Genomic DNA, 12535 nt, shown 5'->3' on the forward strand with positions numbered 1-12535 from the left:
CCTAAATCACATCCACACTAGAAGAGAAGATTCAACAGGTCACCGGTATGTTGTGAGGTTGCAGAATAGCAGGACTCCCACCAGATGAAGATGCAGTCACAATGGGAAGAGATGACTAACAGTGAATATGCCCACACCGGATCACATGTTCCTATTTGATGATATATTGCACAAACAGGGAAGTCACATGAGTATATTATAGGATGCAAATGTCAAGGTCTCACCCCACTAGTAAGTGAAGCTTATCTCCTGTTATGCATTATTTGCATCATATTTTTGGTGTGATAAGGAAGAAGAGGTAAAGGCAAGTGCTTAAAGGCTCACACTAGACCTACTGGTGAAACAAAGGAATGCCTCAAAGTGCATGAGATCAGGGCTATGCACTGGACTGATTGAGAAGGCATGCTAAGATGCCAGTACAGATGAAGAGTGATAAGTTTTTTAGCATGACAAAATAGTTGGGACATTGTCTGAGCAAATCAGGGAGAAGACATGGCTAAGTAGAATGTGGCCTGACTGAAGATGAAGTCTAGTGAAGATTGATAACAGGGTGTCATCAAGAGTGTTTACTGGTATGTATGTTCACTGGTAATATGGAAAAGGTGGAGATAAAGAGGACTTCCCACTTTGTGGGAATGACCATTCTTTGGATAGACATGTCTAAAGACTAGTTAAGGAGTTCCACCGACCATTCAAGCTAAGTGCACACATGATGAGGTAACTAATACAGTAAGTGATACTGACAGGGTTAGCAAATTGGCAGAAAAGAGGAACCAGTAGGGTGATTGGTTAGTGATCCTATCTGGACCAACTTGGAGAGCCAAGCTAGAAAATGGTCGACATGGATGCCACATGGAGTCAAGATGGCAGACTTGCATTCAAATGAAGAAGGAATGAACACCAATGGGGTAGTTGCAGAATTGGTTGACATTAATGATATATCCCACAAATCATAGGATGTATTGCAAAGGTGTGTGAAACGAGGTCTGGAGGACAACTACAAGCTAGCTAAGAGCGATTAAGGAGATCGAAACAATGAAGGAAACAACAAGACCGATCTTAGTGGTTGACCAAGAGATCTGCTGATAGGGTAAAAGCAGATTGCTTAAGCTAGAAGGCGTGATCAAGAAGGCATGCTAATGGTGGAGATGTTTGTTGAATGTTAGGGAGATTAGTTTGAGCAAGATCTGATTGGACTTGTTTTTCCTCGAGGATGATGAGGAAACCCTAACCGCCTAGATTTTGAATTGGTTTTTAGTGGGAAAATCTGGCTATAAATATGCAGGCCAAAGACATAGTTAAGGTGTTGCTAAAGAGAACAAGATAGTGTTTCTATGAACCTAGAGAAAATTAGTCAAATGCATAAAGGATATCTGAGAAGAGACTAAGTGTGAGGGTGAACCTGGTTGAAGTGTTCAACAGGTAGCAGACCTGAACCGATGGGGTCCATACCGACAGAGCATAAGGGAAGGAAGCCGTAGATAAGGCAGATAGAGAACCAGTAGAGTATAGCACTAGAAAAGTGCAGAGCAACAAGGTGGAGATATAGTAGAGAAGTAGAATAGGAGAAGAGTACTGGTAGAGCTTGCTAACAGTGAAGTGGCATTTGAGAGAAGAAGCAGTGAAAAGAGAGATTCAATTAGAGTGAGTAGAGAACTGGTAAGGTTGAGGAGATACCTTAGTCGCAGGGAAGTTTGTATTGAGTTGTTACAAGATTCACTTGTAACTAGATTACTACCTTTGTATCTGATGTTTTTCATTGTGATCACTAAGTTTTAGCTTGGTGCAAGGGTTGTAGCTCCTTTGGGTTGTAGCCCATAAATTAGTTAGGGGTTGGTGCTCCTTGGGTTGGTGCCCTAAATCAAGGGTTGTAGATCCTTTGGGTTGTAGCCCATAAAAAAGGTAGGGGTTGGTGCTCCTTGGGTTGGTGCCCTACATCAGGAGTTATAGCACCTTTGGTTGATGCCTCAAACATTGTAACAAAGTTTTATTGTGAGGTTGGATTGGATCCATAGAATCTAGCAGCATTTCTCACTGAGGTTTTTCCCATCTTGATTTTTCCTCATACATGCTAGTGTTATGTGATGTCTCATTGTGTGTGTTTGTATTAGTATTGGTCTCCCTACTAACCAGTAAGTCTGCATTCTATTAGATTCATTAACCAGTATACACACATAGGTTGTCAAAGGGAAAAGTTTGAGAACCACTGATTCACCCCCCTCTCAGTGGTGCATTGTGTCTAACAATTGGTATCGGAGCATAGGTTCCCAGTTAGATGAGCTTTCTCCAGCTTGGGTAGATTTTGTCTTTAAGGACACAAAGGTTTGTTTAGTGTCAATCTCTACTCTAGTGTTCAATGGATCAAACTATTCTATTTGGAGTTGTAGAATGGAAGTCTTCTTTTCCTCATGAGGGTTTGATGTCTGGATGGTAGTTGTTAATGGCCTCCCTAGGAATGTCAGTCCTCCCACAGGATCTGAAGAAGAAAGAAGTTGCTTGTACAATGAAAAAGCCATGAAGGCCATTTTCAATGGGCTCATTGGTTATATCTCTTCATAGGTGTATAGATGAAAAATAGCAAAGAGCTTATCAGAAAGATTGAAGAAGCTCTATGGAAATGAGCCTACCACTGTAGGATCGACTTGTGAAGATGGAATGAGAAATTTATCTCATACTTCTGTAGATGATGAAGGCAGTGTTGTCACAGGGATTTGCACACGATGCAAGCTTGAAATTCCTACAATCCTGTGCAACATGGGACTACTCTTAGGCTATGGGTATCCTATAGTGCGAGTAAACCTCTAGATTATGGGTTGGCTCCCCTTTTGATATCCTAAGAAACTAATGAAAAACTTCCTTTGGAAAAGGGATAGAAGGATGATTCTTTAAACTAAAACTATTGACTAACAAGGTGTTGCACCAACTGAAAATTGACTTGATCTGCTATCTAGACTCACAAATACTTAAATAAAAGTTATCTCTACTCACAACTCACTTACACATGTCTTACATCAATGTTTCATGCAAAAGGTTTTGATGTCTGTTGATTGTTTGAAAGGAAAACAATATTGATTTCATAACAAACATTCAACAAAAAACAAAGTACACAATCAATGACATGCACTATAACATGTTTCTCTTTGAGTCAAACATTGAAGGAATGAGATAAAAATGAAGGATTTTTAAACAAAATCACAATATCTCTATCAAGATATCCACATACAACATCTGAAAAAAAAAATTCTAAGAAGGAACATGCTTCTTTATTAATAATCAAAAGTCATTTCCATTACAAGTTTGAAAAATGCTTTTTAAAATCACTAAGATTACTCATAAGGAAAATGAGTTACAAAAGTACAAATTTTGCTGCTACCACAAAAAGACAAGACTCTCCACTCCTAAACTCTGAACCCACCAGGTCCCTTATAATGAACTTGTAAAAATTCAAAATTCAAATCTTTTGGCTCCAAGATGGATCAACTATCATTGATTCTAAGATTTTCCTCAAAATCAGGGGCTTAACAGAGAGAGAAACTCCTCCAAAACTGCAAAAAGAGTAGCCAGACTAGACACCACTTCACGTCATTTCACATTGAGTTCACCTAGATAGACAATTAACTTGGACCTGCTCACTAGTGGTTATGTGGGATGTCATTATTTCAGCTCGCGCACCTTCTTATTGGGTTATCGGTGTAACATCAAAATAGTCCCATTGATATCCGATGGCATGCTCCCAACAACATTCTGTCTCACTCTAATCTGTTGGTGACTTCATCAGGATATCAGGGTAGGTGGAATTTGATTGTTCTGATAGCTGATGGTAGCATTCCACAGAATTCTTTTTTGGGCCCCACCATTTGATTCTTTCTTGTATCCGGTTGGTCATCATCTGACTTGCTACATGTCTACCATCTCACCTTAGGCTGGGCTCACCATTTTACTTTGGTTCATTCAACATTAGTCTTTCAGCCAAACTACCTCCCTCAGCAAACAATTTTCATGTTCCATCAAAACTATAGTTTCATCGATGCCTTTATTTTGATGAAACCAATGCCTTCGATGAATTCGTTTAGAGATCCATCAAAGCCAAGATTTGTTCAATAGGTCACTTTCTAGTTTGACTGCACATCCAACTAGCCACCAACTGGATGCCACTTGACCACCATCTCATCTTAGGGTAGACCCACCATTGGACTTACATTTTATTTGTCGCTGATCCGTGAAGATTAACTATCGATCATATTTGCATAGCGGATCAGCAACAACCATTGGATTGGATCCAAGCTACTCGCTCCCTAACTCCTTGTTCATGTTGGCCTTGGACTCAGGCTTTCCATCGGATCATTGGGGTAGCATTAGCATGAGGTTCTCAATGTCCGATGACTTCCTCACTGCTTGGTACTTTTCATCGAGTCTTCGACATAACATCATAATGGAACTGCGGATATCCGATGGCATCATGATACCATCATGGTGACAGTTTACAAGTTGGCCAAGGTGGCCCACTTCTCACCAGTCTAGACTACCTTCACAGAACTAGTAGTGGCATAGGTATTCTTGCAGGATACTGTCAGACTTCATGGCATTCCACGTAAGATTATCTTAGATAGAGACTCCCTCTTCACTTCTTCCTTATGGAAGGCATTACAGGAAGCCATGGGTACTAGACTCAACTTCAGTACAGCCTATCATCTGAAAATGGATGGACAGATAGAGAGGGTAAACCAAGTGTTAGAAGACCTACTCCGCATGTACGTCATGGATCATCAGACTAGATGGGAAGAGCACCTTCCTTTACTAGAGTTTGCCTATAATAATGGGCATCACACTTCTTTGGGGATGCCACCTTTTTAGGATTTGTACAACAGACCTTGCAGGACACCTTTGAGTTGGGACCGTATTGAGGATAGAGTGGTCATAGGACCTGAGATGGTTTGTGATATGGAGCAGTAGGTGATTTTGATTAGACAACACCTTAGAGAGGCACAGGATAGGCAGAAGAAGTATCCAGATGGGAAGAGGATAGACTAGAGCTTCATTGTTGGGGATAGAGTTTTCTTGAGAGTGCGACCGCATAAGAGTCCAATCCATTATGGAAATGGTTCTAAGATTGCACCTCGCTTTGTCAGACCATTTGAGATCCTTGAGAGGATAGGACCAGTTGCATATCATCTAGCTTTGCCACCTATCCTGTCACGCATCCATGATGTGTTTCATGTATCAATTCTAAGGAAGTACATTTATGATGAGTCTCATATTCTAGATTGGGATGCCTTGTAGGTGGAGTCAGATGGGCAGCTAGCTTTGGATCCCATCTGCATTTTGGCTCACCAGACGCTGTCTCTTTAAGGTCGAGAGATGGACTAGATTAGGGTGCAATGGGATTGTTATGACAAGGTTATGACATCATGGGAGGATGCAACACATATGAGATCTCAGTACCCCCATCTTTTTGATGAACTCCAGGAGGAATTTCATGCCTAGAGGGGGAGGGTATGAGGCCCTACCCTGAGCTGTCATAGCATTTCTATTATTTTCATGTTGGACCTATTTTGGATACTATATTTTGATGCATTATGAACCTAAATTCTATATGATCTCATGTTATGGAAAACATTGATATGATTATGTCATTTACTTTGATTTGGAGTACTTTATTTTGATGCTTGAAATTATAGATGCATGCTCTATAAATGATTTAATTCCATGTTTATGAGGATGATGCCATTTAGTAAATGGTTGTATGTGGATGTTATTGTTGGCATTACACACTCCAATGATAATTTTAGGTGATTGAACATATTGTCATTGATGGCAACCTTGCAATCCTATGGCACCGGCACCGACAGACTCTACACTGGCAGATAGTTCATCCACAGTGACAAGGATGATTACCGACACCCTAGCCGATAGGATTTTGATTATTGTATATTGTATTTAATTGTAATATCTTTCTGTAAGCCAAAATGGCATATTGTAATAAGACTCATATATAAGTATGAGATCTTGTATATCATTTCAGAGATATATAGATGATAGGATGGATATGTAGAGTGAATATTAAGGCAGATTTTGGAGTAAGGTTTATGGTTATTGTATGAGCTTCAACTGGTACTGAACCTGGCATAGAAGATGCTTTTTGTAGCAGTACATCATATTGGATTTCCATAATACATTTTGTAAGTCAGTGAGACTTCCTTTTGTATTTGAGCAATGAGTTCTAGGTAGTTGGCCTTGCTGCATGTGCAGGCACACTATTGTAAGTAATATCCATTCATTGGCCAATGAGTGAATATTGTGGGTCACAAATCCCATTGAGGTTTTTCCCACACCGGGTTTCCTCGTTAAAAATCTTGTGTTATGGTGTGCTTTCTATGTTGTGTTGATTGTTCATATTTACTGCATTAATTCTTGTTTACCGGTATACTATTTTGGAATGCAAATTACTCAATAAGTTAAGAAAATATGATAACTGGTTAGCTACTAATTCCCCCCCCCTCTTAGTATCTTTGGGAATCCTAACAATTGGTATCAGAGCCTGGTCCTCTATTTTCAAAAGCCTAATAGCTTGAGGGAGATTCTGACACTAGTACAGATGGAAAACTTGAGAAATCAATTGGAAACAACTCTTTTAGATTATGATGCAGAAAAGTTGAAGAATATCAAACTTGAAGATGATCTAAAGACTACACAGGAATTCATTCAAGGGCTTCAATAAAATCTCACTATTGCTAGAAACAAAAGAAGAGAACTTCATGAGAAGGTGTAGAGTGATGATGATGAAAAGGAAACTCTTAATGACCTTGTGAACAAGTTGAGACAAGAAAACAATGCTATGAGGAATGGGATGCAAAATATGACTATGAGGTTTTGTAAAGACATTGAAGACAAAAAGAAGAATGAAGAAGACTTGACTAGAAGACTCAATGATGCTGGAACTGAAAATCTAAGACTCAGTCATGAAAATAATATGTTGAAGACATATCTGATCCACATGGAAAATGATAAAACTGAACTTATGAGACAAAAGGGAATCTTGGAAAATGAGTTGGCTACTACAAATCAACACAAAGAGAAATTCAAGAAAAATTCAAAAGAACCTTATAACATGTTGAAAAATCAGAGACCTAATGGAGATACTAATGGACTTGGCTTTGAAGTTGGTGAAAGCTCCTGTACTGCAAACAATCATGATCATAGTAAACTGATAAGATAACCTAATGCCTACAAATTTAATGGGAAATGCTTTAACTATAACAAGTATGGTCATAAAGAAAATCAATGTAGATCTAGAAACTACCAAAACACTAATGCACCCACCAGCCAATGTTCCAAATGCAACAAAATTGGTCATAATTCAGAAAATTGTAGAATGAATGTAAGATGTTATGTTTGTTGAAGATTTGGACACTTATATAACCAATGCAAAACACATACTGGCATAGGATATGGAAAGGCTATTCAAAAGAATAATGTAACTTGTTATGCTTGTAACAAGATTGGACATATTGCAAAATTTTGTAGAAGTAAGGCACCACTGACAAATAACAAAGGACTCAGTTTGAAAGGCAAAGAGAAGGTTGAAGAGGTAAAGAAAGAATTTTCAAAACAATGGATTAGGAAGAGAGATCAAAATGATGATGAGACTATTCCTTCACCGATAGAACAAAGTATCACTCCACCGACAGGAGATTCTTCATCTAGCTAAACTAAAACCTTTTAGGGGTATGGAAACTAATTGAAAATCATGCTAGTTTACCCTCAGTTGATGGTAAGAAGATGAATCACTTCTTTACCAGTAGATGTGTTAAGTTTCACTTAACTGATAGGCATTTATTGTGGTAGTTGAAGGAAAAGACATTATAAAGAAAGTGTTTTTCACTCTTTTTCACTCATCGAGCATTCAAATTTTCTAAGAGCATGAAAAACCCGAGCGAAGGAATCCACAATGAGAAGTGAAGAAAAATCTTTCAAGCATCCAAACCTAAAGGCATATTAAGGTATTTATCAATGGCTTCCTTCTCTACTCCTGAATTCATTGCAAACCCTATTGTTATTGAAGTGGTTAAACACCCTAGGCCCGTATTCAAGATCATACCTAAAGTAGAAAAGCAAGATGATACCCTAGGTGCATTTTCTAAAATACCTAAAGGAGTTGCATATGTAGAAGACCCTAGGATATGCATACATTGTCAAATTGAGGAACTAGGTGCAGAGGAAATCATGAAAATGTACAAGACTGTCATTTGTGATAAGAATGGTGTTGTGAAACTAGAACATAAGATTAAAGAAACCCTAGGTTTTGTGGAAATACTTGATATTTCAGAATTCTCTAAGGAAGTTGTGAAGATTGTACACAGTAGAGTTCATGGAGAATTCTTTTGGCTTGACTCTATTCATAAGATCACAAGAGAAGCAGTTAGGGCTATGACTGGCTTACCTTCCACCAATAGCAGGCCTAATAAAACAAAGAAAGTTTCAAATAACATTGTGATGTCACAAACTAGTGCAACCCATGATAGCAGATCCCTGAGAGTTAATGATGTGAAAGACATAAATGTCAGATTCATTAGCATGATACTAGGATACAAAACTACACATGCTAATAGATTGAACTCTGTTTCCAGTCTATGTATCAAGAGTGCTTATGATATGGTGAATAGTAATGCTAAAATAGATGTATGTGAATGGTTGAAAGATGAGTTAATTGATATTTTGAAGAAAATCAAAGGAGATAAGAAAGGTACTTTCAAATTTGGTAATCTTCTTGTGTGCCTAATGCTATATATTACAAAATAAGTTCCCGGTATAGGCAGGAAAGAATTTGGTTTTGACATACCGGTAGGTAAACAACTATTGAATATCTTTACCGACATGGGAAAAGATAGGGAAAACAATATAACTAAATATTTCCAAGCATTTAAGGCTAGAATGAAGACTAGGGAAAGGTTACCTCAGAGTATTGTTGACAAATATCAGAAAGAAATTTGTTTTGTGATTAAGAAAGATGAAATTTGGATGGAGGCAGTGGTTCCTAGAACTGTTTGGGTGACAGAGATGGGTTATGAGGCTGATTTAAACATTATTGAAATATATGCAAAAGCCCTACTTGAAGCCCCTAGAGAACCTGAAGAGAAAGTGTTTGGTAATGCTGGACCATTGAAAGTAAAGTACAGACACTTAAACAAAGGAAGAAAAGAGAGAAATATATCAGAAAAGCAACAAAACAGGTGAAAGAGATCAAAGAAAATGTGATGAATATCACTGGTATTAAGGAAAGTGGCTTGGAAGGGTTACAACTAGAAGCTCACCTCTCACCGGTTGGAATTTCATCTGACAGTGAAATCCCCCCAACTGAGTTTAAGAAAGTAGAAAGGAAGAGAAAACCTTCACCAGTACCCTCTCCTACACCAAAGAAAGAAAGAAAGAAACAATAGGCAGTAAGGCCCCTAGCAAATAAAATGACACCGAGGAAGAAAAAGGAAAAACAGGTTATCCCTCCTCTTAACAATCATTTGAATGAAATAACAGATGATGGAAACTTGTCTAATGTCAGTAAATTGTATGATACTTTTATAAATGAAGAAAAAGAAAGCATAGAAAATAGTATCATTCTACACCTAGATACCTATAAGAAATTTTTGATAGAAGTTGTAGATTATTTACCCAGTGACTTGTATAGGCGGCTTGATGCCAAGAGGCTAGCTATTATGGAATTGGATAAGAAAATAAAGATTGAAAAATTGCTTGCTATACATCTAGTTAAATCAGTAGAATAAATTGATGAGTTAATAAGCAAAGCTAACATGATAGTATTTTCTAGTGGTCACTGACATGTAAGCCTAATGGCCGACAGAGTGAATGAAATCTCTGAAGAGACAGTAGATAAATGGGATATCTTCTTTGTGGAAAAAGAAAAATAAGAAGAGCTCAAAAGACCCAAAACTTTGAAAGTTTACCAAAAGGATAAGGACAAAGGAAAAGGCAAGGTAGGTGGACTACCAAACATAAAAGTGACAGACAATTTGCCCCCACCTCCTTTTGTTACTCCACCGGCTCAGACTATTGATACACCACCAGCTACTGAGGATGTGAATACTCTAGATGAGGATACAAAGCCTAAATCAAAGATCCTATACACAATGAATATTGATACACAAGAGGTAAATATTATGGTTGATAAGGAGACCACTGGTGAGAAGGAAGATGTGGCTACTGAGCCACTGACTGACAATATTGCAGTTGAAACACATATAGAGTATACAGTTGAAAATATTGAGATTGGGGCTGAGACATAAACTGAACAATCAATTGATCCCCTAGCTACTAGAATAGTGACTGATACCATTGATACAAACACTGCAAAACCCATAGAGTTAGAGCAACCAGTTGCAGAAAATAAAGTGAAACCTATTGAAATACCGGTAGTGGACAGTGCACAGGTGTAGACAGAGAACCCGCAGTGGATACCACTATAAAATAATCAGAGGCACCGGCCAATAACATTGTGAAACCATCAGAAAAACTAGTAGTGGAGAGCACAGAGAAACAAACTAAGAAACCCACTACAAAACAGGAAGAGAAAAAGGTTGAGTCACAGGTTCATACAGAGATAGTGCCACCAACAACTGCTGAGAAGCCTAAACCCTTACTGATAGAAATGCAAATAGAAACTAACCCTCCAGAGGTTGAGGCAAGCAAAGAGGTTACTCACACCCATAGCATGCAGATTGTGAAGGCAATTGGACAGTCATCTAGTACTTCAATGACAGAATTTAGACCAACTAATGTGACAGAGGTATTATTGGATTCAATTGAGAAAATCATAGATTGTAATGCATTAACCTATAAGGCTATAGATGATACCATTCCTACTCTTAAATTGATTGCACCCAAGTGCAATGTAGATAATAAAGATTCTTTGAGTCAATTAGACACATTGTCTAAGTATATCACTAGCAACACATTGACTGTTGATCAAATAAATGAGGAGACATTTAAAGAGAAAATAGACAGAAAAAAGGAGAAATTATTTGATGAAACAATAAAGAAGTGCATGGGACACATTCACACCCTCTTACTGGCACTGAGAAAAACAATAATGGAGTTTAAGGAGTTGTACAAAGATACATGTAAAACTAATATTTTGACAGTGGATATCGACAAAGAAATCAGCAAAGTGCAAAAAGAAATAAATGATATAGCTGACAATATCATTGGTTCATCTGAACCAATATCAGTTATAGAACAGGAGATAGCTGGATTTGAGGAGAAAATTGAGAAATTTGAAAAGGAAAAGGAAGGAATAAAATGCAAAGGCAAAAGAGCTTAAATGCAGACTCGGTCCAAAATTGGATAACCTCATCTCTGTGAGGAAATAGATCTCAGAGGCACTTGTTCAAGGACTGAAGACACCGAAAGAGCAAATGCATCATCTCACTAGTACAATTCAAGGAATAGAGGCAGCATTGAAGGACAGTGACAAGTTCACTCAGAGCTTGAATTTTGTATTAGTAGACCTATTTTAGATTGTAACCAACCGGTAACTAGGTTCTAGCTGATAACTACACTCAGTTGACATTTTGACAACCTTTGTCATTGATGTCAAAGGGGGAGTAGTAGAGAAGAGAAAAAAGATTAACATAAGAGATCATCTACTCAAGGGGAGCACACAGTTTTTGGTAACATTTTTGGACTTCAATTTTTGGATACAATTTTGATTTTTTCTCATGAGAGTTGCCATCAATGCCAAAGGGGTAGATTGTTGGCATTGCACACTCCAATGATAATTTTAGTTGATTGAAGGTATTGTCATTGATGGCAACCTTGCAATCCTATGGCACCGGCAGGCACCGACACTGACAGACTCTACACTGGTAGATAGTTCACCGACAGTGACAAGGATGATTACCGGCACCCTAGCCAACAGGATTTTGATTATTGTATATTGTATTTAAATGTAATATATTTTTGTAAGCCGACACGGGATATTTTAATAAGACTCATATATAAGTATGAGATCTTGTAAATCATTTTGGAGATATATAGATGATAGGATGGATATGTAGAGTGAATATTAAGGCAGATTTTGGAGTAAGGTTTATGGTTATTGTATGAGCTTCAACAGGTACTGAACCTGGCATAGCAGATTCTTTTTGTAGCAGTACATCATATTGGATTTCCATAATCCATTTTGTAAGTCAGTGAGACTTCCTTTTGTATTTGAGCAGTGACTTCTAGGCAGTTGGCCTTGCTGCATGTGTAGGCACACTATTGTAAGTAATATCCATTCATTGGCCAATGAGTGAATATTGTGGGTCATGTTATCACTGTTTTAAAATTGGGTTCTTTTTTTCCCATAATTGGCTGTGATATTTTAAAAAAAAAATTTGAATAAGGTGTAGTCCCTGGTGCCTCAGCTTCTTTGTTCTTAACCTAGAGGGTTTAAGGGTGTTTTAAAGTTTTAGACCTTATCTTTTTATGTTAAACCCTCTGGTTTCTATTCTGCCGTTACTTTATTTCACTTAGATTATGG

This window comes from Cryptomeria japonica, chromosome 4 (genome assembly GCF_030272615.1).
Source record: "Cryptomeria japonica chromosome 4, Sugi_1.0, whole genome shotgun sequence".
NCBI classification, from domain to species: domain Eukaryota; kingdom Viridiplantae; phylum Streptophyta; class Pinopsida; order Cupressales; family Cupressaceae; genus Cryptomeria; species Cryptomeria japonica.